The sequence below is a fragment of the Vulpes vulpes genome, chromosome 14 (genome assembly GCF_048418805.1).
Source record: "Vulpes vulpes isolate BD-2025 chromosome 14, VulVul3, whole genome shotgun sequence".
Classification (NCBI taxonomy): Eukaryota; Metazoa; Chordata; class Mammalia; order Carnivora; family Canidae; genus Vulpes; species Vulpes vulpes.
Window position 1 is genome coordinate 109,577,417 of NC_132793.1, and position 13,399 is coordinate 109,590,815.

At 60.0% G+C, this 13,399-nt stretch overlaps 1 protein-coding gene across 5 annotated transcripts in view; it reads right to left on the reverse strand.

The window, feature by feature from the left end:
- SH3BP2 (SH3 domain binding protein 2) overlaps positions 1-10,403 on the reverse strand; it is a 34,585-nt gene extending 24,182 nt beyond the window's left edge. For 2 of the 5 annotated variants that reach the window (XM_072737698.1, XM_072737689.1), the window contains exon 1: positions 10,275-10,403. The gene's annotated coding sequence lies outside the window, so the exon portion shown is untranslated. Of the gene's footprint in view, positions 1-8,336; positions 8,463-10,274 lie in introns of those variants that run through there. The other 3 variants (XM_072737691.1, XM_072737690.1, XM_072737694.1) reach the window with 3 other exon arrangements.
- Positions 10,404-13,399: the final 2,996 nt, after the last annotated feature.

A 13,399-nucleotide genomic window follows, 5' to 3' on the forward strand; every position in this document is an offset into this window, starting at 1 on the left:
GCCCAGGGGGAGCCCAGTCAGGAGACATTCGGCTACAAGCTCCCACTCTGAGCCCTGCTCACTGCTGCCAGTTCCCACAGGGGGAGGGGAGCTGGTGCTTACCCTAGAACGAGGTCTGGCAAGAAGCAAAACCCAAGGCCTCAGTCTCCATCCTAACACGGGCTGTCCCAAGAGCTGGAGGGCTCAGCAGTGCAAGCAGTGCTAAGGCCAGGTGCTCCATGCTAGGGCTCTGTGTACAGGCAGGTCCACACTTCAGCAGAGGTTCAAATGAAGCCAAGGAGCAGGCAGCTAGATATTCCCGGAATAATATCTCCATCAGAAAGGTGGGTGCCCTACAGAGCCATGGCCAAGCCCCACTGGATAGCGAAGAAAACTGAGAAGGAGGGACCAGAGGATGGTCTTTGTTGTCTACCACTGGGCTGGGCTGGGCAGCAGTCATGGGGGCCTGGTCTCTCCTGCACGTGGCATTACCCTAATCCCCAAGTTGTCTTGGTACTGGCACAGAGGGAGGCAGTCAGGGCACTGCCACCTGCCAGAAAACAGCGCATCCTTCACCCTGGGATCCAAGCTGGCCTCACCCTTCATCTGGGGCTCCCAATCTGCTGGGGAGGCACCCACCTCTGACTCACATCCTTGTGACAACTATTCCACTCAGACATGGTGACACATCAGCCAGGTCCTGGGAGCAATCTTCCACGTGAAGTAGCCAAGCAAGGAAATCACATGGAGGGTGTCTTAGATAGGAAGCAGCTAGTGCAAAGGGCCTGGGGTTGGGGTAGGAGGAGGCATGCATCTTCAGACAAGAGGGACAAAAGCAGGCTCATTCCAGAACTGTTTGTCAGGGCCACCTGCCCAACTTAGTGTGGATGAGATCTCAGACCTGCTCCTAGGCTGAGCTCCCAGGCCAGGGTCCCATTTAGGCCTAGGGTCCTGTCCTGGCTTCTGGGCACATGGTACAAGTCACTTCACACCTTCAGCCTCACTTCTTCATTTCCCAAATGAGCTTGTTGCTAATGGCACCTTGAAGACTAAAGAAGACAGCTCCAGGAATTCTGACACAGACCCTTGGCCCAGCAGTTGGTCTCAGGGTCTCTGAGCATCTAGAGGCCTGGCTCAGCCCAGATCTCAGCACCAGGGAAAGGTGACAAGAAGGGAACACAGTGGGAATAACAAAGGCTGTGAAGCTTCCTCTAGGGTGGGATGGCAGTAGAGGAAGCAGCCAGAGAGACCCAGCCCACTGCTCCAGAGGTGAGCCATGAGGGGTGCACTGTACGGACAGTCACGTGTGCCTAGGCCAGGTCAAGGCAGCTGTATGAGCCCTCCACACTGGCTACCACTTGCCAAGTCATCTCAGACTGAGCCGTCAGGGACGCAGCCATAAGCCCCGCAGCCGTGGCTGCTCTGCCCTCTGCCCCACTGCCCATCTCGTTGGTATCCTTCCTGCCACGGCGGTCTCCCTCGGATGGCAGGAAGCCACGGCCCTCTTCAGCACTTTACCTTTCTCCAGGACAGGGTCCCTAAAAGCACCAAGGCCCAGGGGCAGGAGGTGTGGCCTCCAATCTGGATCCTCTGGCCAGGGGACTGACCCTTGCAGGTCCCTGGAGCACTCAGTCACCAAAAGACCAGGTCACCACTGTCCAGTGGAGCTCTGGCCTCCCGCTCCCCCAGCCCCTGCCAGAACCCAGCACTGAGAGTCCACACAGCAGAGCCCCTTCCCTGCTTGTTTCAACCTTGTAGAGTGAGGTCTCTCTTCTGTTTTAATCCATGTGCTGTTATCCTTTCATCTCTGACACTACTGTTTTTAAGCTGTTCTCAAACCATGTTTGTCTCCGATGCTATTGATCAGCTTTGACTCCCTGAGGTTTTTATTTTATTGCATTGTCTTTTGCTTTTGGTCACCTTTTACTCAGTAAAGTTCAGCTTGGCCTCAGTTCTCACACTTGGGCCGGGTCTTACCCGCTTCCTGGCTATCCCCTGGGGTCACCCCCTGGCCAGGAGAGGGGGGCACCCTAGTGAACAGGCCAGCCCCCCTGCCTGGGCCACAGTGGGTAGGGCCGGGGTGGGGAGAGCAAGCTACAGCCACTCCCTGGCCTGGCCCGGGTCTCTGGCTGGATAGAGACAAGGAGCCAGAGACAGGCCCAGAAGGCAGGGAGTTGGAAAGAGGACAGAGGAAGAGGCCAGAGAGAGGGGCCGAAGGGGGAAGGAGGACCAGGCCAGCCCCCCCACACCCCGGGAGAGGAACCGAGAGCAGCGTGTTCCTCCTCTGCCTTGGGAACCCCGGGCCTGGGCGCTGGACAAGATGACTCACAGCTGCTGGCTCCTGCCTGTGCCCCTCATCACAGGCCCACAGGGAGACCAGGCTGTTCCCAGGCGTCCTCACACTGCCCCATTGTTCAGAGGCCCAGTGAGGAAAAAAGCCTGGCAGGGGCCCAGGTTGGCCAGTCTCCCCTGCCCCTCCCAATGTAGGCGAGGTGAAAGGGGGGTCCTCCATCCAGCCATCCTGCTGTCCTCCACACCGTCCCCTTCCCCAGGCTAGCTGTCCTGTGAGACTGCACCCCAGGCCCAGCCTCCCACTCCCCCCACCCCCATGCCATCCGGGGTCTGGGCCACAATCCCAGCCACAGCAGAGGGGGTTCCCAAAGGTGACTGCACTCAGGCTGAAGTCCAAGATCCTCAGCCAGCTGGTGCTCCAGCACGTTGCACACCTCCTACACCGCTGCCCTGACCTCCTCATACTGTCTCCACCTGACAAACTCCTGCCTGGCCTTGGGACCCAACTCAGATCACCCAAGACACTCCCTGAGGCCCCCAGTCAGGCTGGGTAGTGGTCCCTTAGGGGTCCCCAGGCAGTCTGGACGTTCTCAGAACCAGCTGGGCTGGAAACGAGGGCCTCTGGTGGGAGCTTACCTAGGGTGATCCCTGGTGGCTGCCTAGGGATCCCAGGCCAGGCCCTTCCTGAGGAGTGAGAAGCTCCAGTCAGACCTCCAAACACCACAGTCCCTACTAGTATGAGCCCATGGCCAGAGCTCTCCCTGCTGCCCACTTCCCTACACCCTAGCGCCTGCATAGAGCCTTGGAAATCTTCATCAGGTCCCTGGGGCCAAGTGTCTGCCTCGCCCTGACATCTGCCCCTTGGGGCAGCATGAACAGCACTCTCATCTAGCATTCAGTCTGAGGCTCCCAGGGGTGTGGAGGCTTCTGGTGGTTAGCAGAGCCAAGAAGCAAGCTCTTGGGTGCCAGCCCCTAAGGCCTCCCCCTGGCCCGGAACCTGCCACAAGGCTGGGGCAGACTGCACCAAGTGGGGGGGTCCAACTTGGTGGGTGCTCTAGGAGACCCTCCCCTTCTCCAGGGACACAGCCAGGGGGTCACAGCACTGTGGGCTGGAAAAACTGGCAAAGAAGATTGGGATGGGGGGTGTGCAGAGTCACCTACTCCGTCCTGGTCAGTGGACCCCGTCTCCAGCCACCTGCTAGCCTCCTGCAGGCCTGACCTCACCCCCCTACATCAACCAATGCTTCCCCACAGCCATTGTGCAGGGGGAGGGGGCCTGCGGGAGCCTCTCCAGGCCAACCCCTGCTCAAGACCCTCCCATGCCCTGGGGCCTGACCTCTGCAGGCCCTCTGCCTCCTCCAGGCCATTCCTTTATAGCCTCCACACCAGCCCACCTTTCGTCCTTTTCCCTGCCTCCACCTCAAGGAGGCCCCACCATGGATAATTCCCATGGCACCTCCCATGCCACTCTTGGGTACTGCCCACCAGCAGGGCCAGGACTACAGGGCCAGCCACCCCGGAGGACTCCATGCAGGTCTTTAAGGGGTGCATGACTCAGCATGGAGCCCAGTGGCCTGGGCTTGGAGTGAGGCGGTCTTCCCCCACTTCCCAAGACCCAGCCCCAGAACCGCTGCCCCCGTGGTGCGTGGCTATCAGGAGACTGGGGCTTGGTGCAGGGCCTCCCAGGTCCCCTCAGGAGGGGAGTTTCTCTTTCTCAACCCTCTTCCTTCCCCAGCAACTTCCTGCCCCGCAGTGGGCTTGGCTACTACCGACCACAGCATTTCACCCTCTAGTCACAGTCTCAGGACAATGGGAAGACTGGTTTCAGAGAGCTCCGACCCCAGGTGGCAAACCTTTGGAGGCCAGGCACCCAGGACCCCAGAAAGGGTGGGGGCCTTGGAGACAGGCTCCATTCTTTGCTCCATAGTGGACCCCAAGAACTGCTCACTGTTCCCCGAACCTGGGGACTCTCACTGTACCCCACCACCAGACCAGAGACAGATCCCTGACAGAAAAGCCAGGTAGTGCCCTCCCCTGGGAGCTGCAGCCCATGGTCTGGAACCAAACTGGTCTGGGTGGAGGTTATCACGTCTCCTGCCCCCATGGCCCACCCCCACATAGCTCGCTGTGACAGGGAGCTGGCACCGGGGATCCTGGCCCTGGCCCGTAGCAGGTGCACAGCATCATGATAAGGTCCCTCAGAGGAGCATATTGCTCCTGAGCGGATGTGAGAGAAGACAGGAGGCAGAGGGGAGGAGGACCATGTGGGGGAACGGTGACCAGCTGGGGATACAACACAGACAAGGCCCTGGCAGGCGGTCGGGAGCAGGGCAGCTGTGCAGGGCGGCTGCAGCCTGTGCCTCTAGCGCCAAGCACCATCAGCCCCGACAAGAGCTGGGGGGTCAGCAGGGAGGCCTTGGTGGCCTGACACCAACCACTGGGGCTCTGAGGCCAGGTCACTACCAAGCACCCTGCTCAGCCCCAGGTGACCACCTTGCATTCCCAGAGGTTTAAAGCCTGACAGTGACTGGCAGTGGGAAGTCACCTCCCATCTTGGGCTGAGTGGTAGGAGACACAGCCGCTCCACCTTCTGCCTGCCCAGCTGACCACTGACCTGCCTGTCAGGGCCTGGATCCCCGTGCTGCATCTGCCCTGCCGTGAGGGGACCCAGGGAGTTGGCACAAGCTGCTCATCCCTTTCTGGCCCCAAATAGGAGGAGCGGAAGCAGCTGCATCAGGGAGAGATGTGTTCCTGACGTTGTTCAGGAAACAAGGTGGGCGCTGTTTCTGGCATACCTCCCTCTCGCTCTGACACTAGGCAGTCCTCCTCACACCTGTCCAGTTGGGGCCTCTAGGTCCTTCCTCATAGTTGTCCTGCTGATTGCACATCCAACTCTGGTGGCCCCCCTAGGGGACTGGCTTCCTGGGACTCAAAGACCAGGTTCCCAGAGTGGCCTGTAGTTCAGGGGAGCCCAGGCTGACCTCAGCCTTGGCCCTAACATATGTCTCTAGGAAGGAATAGCCACAGAGAAAGGAACCACTTCCGGTTACGGCGCGGCTCCGAGGATACCCCAGCTCAGTGTCCCGTCTGTGCCATGCTGGGACCACTGAGGGCCTCTGCATTTCATGGCTGGGCCTGGGTGGCCGGCTGGGCTGTGGGGCTACAATGGAAAGCCTTCAGCAAGGTTGTGGCACAACCACCCCTGATTATCTGATTGGCAACTCTGCCAAGCTGGGTGGCAGAGGCCTTCCAAGATGACAGAGCACATTTGTGTCAGACGCTGAGCAGACAGTTAAATGTAGGCAGGTAGCAACAAGCCAACCTTAAAGAAGGCCCGGCCCCGCCCGCAGAGACCTGCCCATCCGCTGGCCCTTCGGGCCTTCAGGAGTTTCTGTGATGCTCCTCAGGGGACTTCCCACTGGGAGAGCCTACATGCACCCTCCCCACCTCTGTGCCAGGTCTAGGTGGGCAGTATCACTCAGATATGGCCCTGTCCTTTAAGAGTTCTCAGCTGGGCAGGGGAAGGCAGGGAGGTGAACATGATGACCAAGGAGTGGAGTGGGGGGCCCAGAGGAGGCACCCAGATGGGGGGGGGGTGGCAAGCAAGGGTCCCCAAAGCACCAAGCAGGACAGATACTTAGGCTTTTCATTAAACGGCTTAAAAAAAGAGATTTTATTTATTTATTTGAGATGAAGGGGGAGCATGATGAGCAAGGGGAGGGACAGAGGGAGAGGGAGAAGCAAGTTCCCTGCTTAGCAGGGAACTCAACTGGGAGCTCGATCCCAGGACACTGAGATCACGACCTGAGCTAAAGGCAGACGCTCACCCACTGAGCCCGCCAGGAGCCCCCATTACACTGCTTCTGAGGGAGGCTGGCAGGGTGGGCCAAGGGCTGAGCGGCTACCTGTGGCATCTGCAAGTCTTGCCCTCCAGCCTGTAGGCCTGCCTACTCCTGGGGCCTGTGCTGACCTGGGACTGGTGCACAGAGCACCCAGCACATACGGAGCAGCAGAGGGTGGGGGTAATAGCTTTCTAAAGGGTTCCACCTCTGCTTCAGAGGCAAGAGCTAGAGCAGAGAGAGTGGCAAGCCGCCCAGGCCCCCAGCCAGAGCCTCATGTTGACTGTGGGAGCATGCCACAGCCCCATCCTGGCCTCCTGGGCCCCAAGGCTGACCTCTGACCTTCTGCCACTTCGCTGGGGGCAGCCAGCAGTGAGGGCTAGAGAATGACCGGCTCTTACTGCAGCTCAGGGCAGTGGGTGGGGCCTCAGGCAGCTCAGGGTAGGAGGCCACGTGTCTCTGGAAGACGACAGAACAGGGTTGCTGGATTGCAACATCACCTCAGGAGAGGCTGGAGCACATCCTCAAAATGGAGCGGTCTGTGAGGGGCCAAGGGCCGGGAGGCTTTGCCTGGGCCTGGGGTGCTGCTTTGCTGGGGCTCCTCAAGGGCCTTAGGATGCCTACAGGGAGGGCTCAGTGGCAGCATCTCATTTACATTCCCCAAGGATACAGGAGTTAGAACTGGTTTTACCCTATTTCACAAGGAGGGAACTAGAGCGTCGAGGACGCAGGCTGCTCTGTGCTGGTTAGGGAGGCTGCCCTCTGCCTCCTGACAGAGGCTCTGTGCCAGCCCGAGAAGCCTCCAGGAAGCCTGTGGGCCCACAGGGGAACCCACACCATCACAGCGCACACACCGCCTCTGGGGCTGTCACGCATCGGTGTGGCTGACCCCGGGGCGGCGGGGGGGGGGGGGGGGGGGGGGACTTACTCCCTTTGCAGGCTCCAGCAGGCAGGCACCCACACCCCACCCAGTGGCCTGGAACAGGCATGCTTGGCAGGAGGCCATCCCCTCCCTGGGCTCAGCAAGCGCGCAATAAACATCTGATTCACAAGGAAACGGAGGGCACTTCTCGGAACCAGAGTAGGGCCACAGGGGATAGGGTGTGGATACCACAGGGGTGCTTTTCAACTCCTCAGACCCCCTTGACCTCCCCAGGACACTGACTCCAGTGACCGAGCAAGCTCACACCATGCCAGGAGACCAGCTGGCAAAGAGTGCTAGAACCCGACATGGAAAAAAAGACAAACAAAAAACCTGAGATGGCCAGCCCACAGGGGCCAAGGGTCAGTCACTGCTGGACCTTGGGCCAGGGGTGAAGGAAACACCAGTCCTGCCAGCAGGTTCCAGCATGGTCTATAATCTGGGACAAGGGTGAGCTGGGGGTGACCATTCAGATGGCCTTGGGGCTGGAACCTCAGAATCTCTGGTGCCTGGGCAGACAGAAGGAGGTGAAGGGGGACCTTTATCGCCTTGAGCAGAGTGAGGTCCACCCCAATGAGAGCCCAGCCAGGGCTGGCATTTCACTTGTATTGTTCCTAGCGTTCAGGAGCAGCTCGGAGCCTGGCCTCCAAGGCCTAATCCATCAGTGTGACCCAGAGCCAGGGGCTTCTATCACCTGAGGACCAGGAAGGATGTCTCACTAAGGAGGCTCCGATCTCCTGGTATCATCTTGTCCACCCTCTCATGCACAGGCCCTTGGGGGTGGTGAGGAGGGGGTCAGGTAGCGCCACTGGGCCTGCCCACCCGAGGCTACACAGAGCCCAGAATGTTTTCCCCACTACCTTTGGGACGTAGATGGCCCACATATGGGGCTCCCCAGCCCATGAATGTCAGGGCCACTGGAGAGATCCGGAGGCCTTTTGGATAGGCTGCTGACCTCAGGGGGAGGACTTCACAGCATTCTGAGAGCCCCTCCCGCTGCCTCCCAGGCCCCCTGCCCCTTATTACATTGCCACCATTGCCTGGTCCATGTCCTCACCTTACCCAGCGCACACCAGGCCATTGTGGTCAAACTAGTCTGCCACTCTCCCCACTGCCAAGGCTTTGGCTCAGTCAGTCCCTCGCTCCATGGCTGTCACCAGGGCTCAGAGAGCAGCCCTCCTCCTCTCTGCAAACCCTGCATCCACAGGCCACCAGCAACCCACCTTGCCCAGCCAGGCTGCCCGGGGCTGGCCCTGCTCCCTGGGTTTATTTAAGGACCACATATGTCCGTGCCTGGGACTTACTTAGGTCATCAAGCCTCGGTGTCTCACCACAGAGCTCTAAGGACAGAAGTCAGGAGGATCCAAGTGGCTCCCCAATCCTGGCCACTCCTGATAGATTCAGGCCTTTGCCTCGAGACCCAAGTGGGCAGGGACTTGGAGCCTGCCCTTTGCCCTAGGCCTCTCCATGTGTGACCTCACCCTTGCTGTCCAGTCTAGAGGACCAGTGAAAGCACCCCCAGTGGCTCAGTCACTGAACACCAACCACTTGCCACCACTGGCCCCTTGTCTGCGGATGAGGTAGACGCTCAACTCCCATGCTCCAGATAAAGAAACCAAGGCTCAGCAGCCAAAATCATATAGCTGATACATGGGGGTGACCAAGTTCAAACCCAGGACCTCACCCCTCTGTGACCTAGCTGGGCCACTTGGTCCATGTTCCCTCAGATCTCTTGTTCGCAGGGCTTCAGATGTGCCTGCATCCACATCGGGGGGAGGGATGGCAGGGGCTACCTCAGCACCTTACTTCCCCCTGTCCACGTGAACAGGAAGGAAGGGCCAAAACAGGTTTGCATCCCACCTACCCACCTCCTATCTCTCCCAGGCCAGCCTCCTTGGTGGGTTCTTTCCTGACTCTGCAGGCCTGAGGAACTCCCTGAAAGGGCCAGGACCTGGCAGCACCCCTCTTCCCAGACAGTTGACAGGGGCTGGCCTGGACCATCTATCTGTCTGCCCCCCTGCCTGCTCCCTCTGCCCAGGGTCTGCTCCAATATGGGACAGTCAAGTTACAGGGGTGGGGGAAGGGAGGGAGCTAGTGATTTCAGGAGGTGATGGAGCCCAGCCCCCTCCTCTGCTTCTGAAAAGCCTCGCCCAGAGAGGACAGGGGGCTGATCTCAGGCCACACTGAGTCTGTGCTGAGCTGGATATAACCCTAGAATTCTGCTTCCACTCCAGGATTTGCCATGTTTCCTCAGCCCTCCGACCACTGAGAAAAAATTTGACAACTTTCATCATCACCACCGTTGCAAGTAACATCTCCTGAGCCTACTTTGTTTTGGGGACTGGCTAGATGCTGCAGAAGCAAGATCACATGTGTGCCATGCACAAGGGCACCCTAGCAGTCCCACGGAGTGCCCTCATCTCAGGCCGGGGCCACTTCTGAGGGGTGTTTTACATCCTATGGCCATCCGGGCCGCAGGCACAGACATCACCAGCATTGGCAGATGAAAAAACGAAGGCACAGAGAGAGGCTGTGAGGCACTCATGGTCACAGAAGGTGGCAGAGGGAGTGGGCTCCAACTGACCACTGCAGCAGGGCTAAGTCCCCAACACCCAGAGGAAGCAGACTAGGTCAGCACCATTTCTCAGGGAAGCCAAGGCCCAGAGCAGCAGGAAACAGCTGGGTTGCTGGGAGGGACCGGCCCTCATGCCAGGGTCCATCCCCAACCCTGAGCTCTCCCATCCCCTCTGCCATCCTCTCTGATAGTCACTGTTCCAAGTTCCACTCGCAGACTCCCCAGGGCCACGGGGCTATCCGTCACTCACACTTCAGTGTGAATCAGCTACCAGAGGCAGCTTTCCTCCTACCTTTGTTGAGTGGGCTGAGGCAAGGGAAGTTTGGATTTCCAGGATGGGTAGGGGGAAATCCCCCCCCCCCCCCCCAGCCTTCAGAGTCCTGGTCCAAGGGGTTTGCATGTGGTGGTGGTGGGGGGGGGGGACGTGGGGAGTGCCGTGCAGCCCATGAGCCCCAGGGGCCTGGAGAAGCGGGGAAGGGGCGGGGAGCAGAAGGACATGAGAGCCGCGGGACAGACGCCACACCGCCGCTCTCCACCCCTAGGCCTCCGGGGCACACCGAGCGCGCCCCCGACCCCGCACGCTTCCCCGGGCAGCGGAGCCGGGGACCTTGGCCCCGGGGACCCCGGCCAGTCCGGGGGACGCGATCGCGCCCCGCCAGTGCCTTACCCGCGAGGCTCTGCTCCCGGCCCGCGGGCCCTCCGTCCCGGCGGCCGCTCCCGGCTCCGCCGCCAGGCGCTCCTGCCCGCGGGGCCCGCAGCCAGGCAGCTGGGGCCCGCCGGGGTCCGCCCTGTCGGCCTGGCCACGCCCCCTCCGGGCCCGCCCTGTCGGCCTGGCCACGCCCCCTCCGGGCCCGCCCTAACAAGGCCCCGCCCCCATCGGCCTGGTCCCGCCTCCCGGGCTCCGGGCCCCGCCCCCATCTGCCGGCCCCGCTGCTCCCAGTCCCCGCGCCGCGGCGCGAGGAGCCGCGTTCTCTCCCAGCCCCCGCTCCCAGGGAGGAGAAGGCCGGCGCCGGGGGCGGTGTGAACACACCGTCCGTGCGCAGCACACAGTAAGTGCTCAGTAAATTCAGGCTACTGAACGAATGAGCCGTGTTTCTGTTCCCCGTGCGAGACCGTCCCCGGGACACCCAGTGGCCCTCCTGGAAGTGGCGTTGCCCACCCCATCCCCCCATTTTGATCCTGCAGAAGGAGGCCCTGTGTCCCTGACCCCACCCCTGCCTCTGGAGTCTGATTCTGACTAGGAGGTGTGGGCAGGGGCACGGAATGAACCCTTCCTGACAGAGGAGGACTTGCTGGGAAGTGAACCACTGGAACCTCGCCCTTGTGGGGAAGGAGCCTCCCTTGCACTTTCAGCTGCTTCCAAACCGAGACATGCGCTCTCTTGGACCCCGGGTCTGGCTCCAACGCCAGGAGGCCCAGGAGACAGGATACTTTTCACTTTGCCTCCTGGGAAGCTCCCAACCAACAGGGCCCTTCTGCGCATTTGAAGAAGTGAGGGGGTAGTGCAGTACAGTTGTTTTTTTTTTTTAAGATTTTATTTATATATTCATGAGAGACACACACACAGAGGCAGAGAGAGAAGCAGGCTCCACGCAGGGAGCCGGACTTGGCACTCGGTTCCCTGGTCCCCAGGATCACACCCTGGGCTGAAGGCGGCGCTAAACCGCCGAGCCACTGGGGCTGCCCCTGCAGTACAGTTTTAGACCTTGTTTAGGGGGCGGAGGCTTAGTGGAGGAAGGGGGTTTAGCAAGTCTCCTCGGGGAAGGGCCTTCCAGAGAGGAAATAGCTCTCCACCCCTTAAGGTAGGCAAAGTGAGCAGTGGAGAGAGTAAAGTGTTCTAGGGAGAGGAAGCAAGGCCTGCAAGCTTGTAGGTGAGTGGAGCCTTCTGGGGAAGGCGCCCACTGCTTAGGGCATGAGGAGCAGGAGGCAAGGCTCATCCCCATGAGGAGTGGGGGTTGGATCCTGGTCCCGGAGCCTGGGAAGCTGTGAGCAGAAGAAGGACGGGACCTGGCTGGAGGCCTGAAGAGCAGTAGAGGGTGAGCGTCACCCCAGTGGAAGTTCAAGATCTGCCTCTCTGTTGCACTGGGCATGACAGCCAGAGTCCAACAGGGGAAATGGCTGGACTGGCTGCTCTGAAGGAGGCAGGGATGGGAGCATCCAAAGGCTGGGTTTAGGTCATGCTGAGGCTGAGGTCCCTGAGGGTCCTAAGGAGAGGTAGCCAGGCAAGGTAGGTGCCAGGTTGTAGCTGGACAGAGCTTAGGCACATCACTGTCCTCCTGTCCTAGAGCTGCCTGGCAATGGGTCCCAGGCCCCAGAAAGGGGAGACCTGGCTGCAACAGTTCATGACCCGGCAAGACACACTTGGGGTCAGAAAAGTTACACGGGAGTGGGAGGGGAGTGGGAGAGGAGTGGGAGAGGCCAGAAAACCAAGTGCCAGGCCCTGAACCCATGCATAGGGGAGAGGCCCGTGTCCACCAGGAGGAGACCAGCATAAAGACAGAACCACTGGAGAGGAGGGGGCAATGTTAGGGAGGGGTGGCCAGAGGCAGGTAAGTCTATGGGAAAGCCTTTAGCCAACAGGGCTTCAGTTTCTCTATCTGTGAAATGAGGGTGGGGGCCATCTGCTAGAGAGTTGGCAAAAGTTTGGTGGAGGATAGAAGCAAGCAAGGAGCCTAGTACCCCAGCCCTTCAGCCCTCACCACTGATAGATACTCTCTCTGCTGGCCCAGTACCATCCTCTCTCACCCTGGCCCCCCATCTGTGACTCCACCCACCCACAGCTGAGTCTGGCTCTCCGGGTTGCACATAGACCCCAGAGATTCTGAAATTCTGCCCCTCCAAGCCCACACCATTAGCATCCCACGTAGTCACTCTTGGAACAGGGCTCCATGTGGAGGAGGCCCAGGGCTGGCTGGGCTGGGCTGGAGCTCCTGATAAAAGTGCTTACCACCTCACAGCTGAACATGTGTGTTTTCTGATGGTTCAGCAGACCAAGTGCCAGCCCTCTGCTGCACCCTGGAGACCCCAAGGTGATATAGGAAAAGCCCCACTCTTGCAGCTCATGGGAAGGGGCAGATATATACACATGTGAGCAGACAACATCGTGTCAACCATGAGTGACCTCTTCCTGGAGTGGGTGGCTGGGGAGGGGGATGGACCGGGAACAGGGTGGAAGAAAGCCAGACATTTGTGCCTCCAGCCAGAGCATGACAGCAGGGGCTGGTTTCAAATGCCACGTTCCCAGGTGACTAATGGCAGAGAGGCCTCATGGCAGAGAGGCCTCATCATCAGGGTCACAGCAAACAGTTGGGACAGACCAAGCGCCCCAGAGATATATCACCTGCAAATGCACATCCGCCTCTATGTGTGCAGGGCATATCAGCCAAATGGGGAACAGCAGGCAGCCTCCACCTTGGAGAGAATCGAAAACTCACCTTGCCGCTGTTCTTCCTCGACAGTGTAAGCCAAGCCTTGGGGAGAGAGGGCATCCTGGCTGGACCTCAGCGCTGCTCAAAGCAGCCTGTCAAGCCAGGGAGTACAGGAGGCAGAGGCCAGAGGAGCTGGGCCCTCAGGGGGTTTCCACAGGAACCAGCAGGACAGTCACAGGTAAGAAGGAGGCTCTCAACTGCTGGGGAAAGTATGCAGGCAGGCTGGCCCGGCTCTGCAGGTGAGCAGAATGAGGCAATGAGCTCTGGGTGGCCAGGGGGAGGATGGGGCAGGCCACCGCAGAGCACAACCATATGAAAGGCACACAAGTGACTCCTGAACTGCACTCAGCGGGGGAGGGCCAAA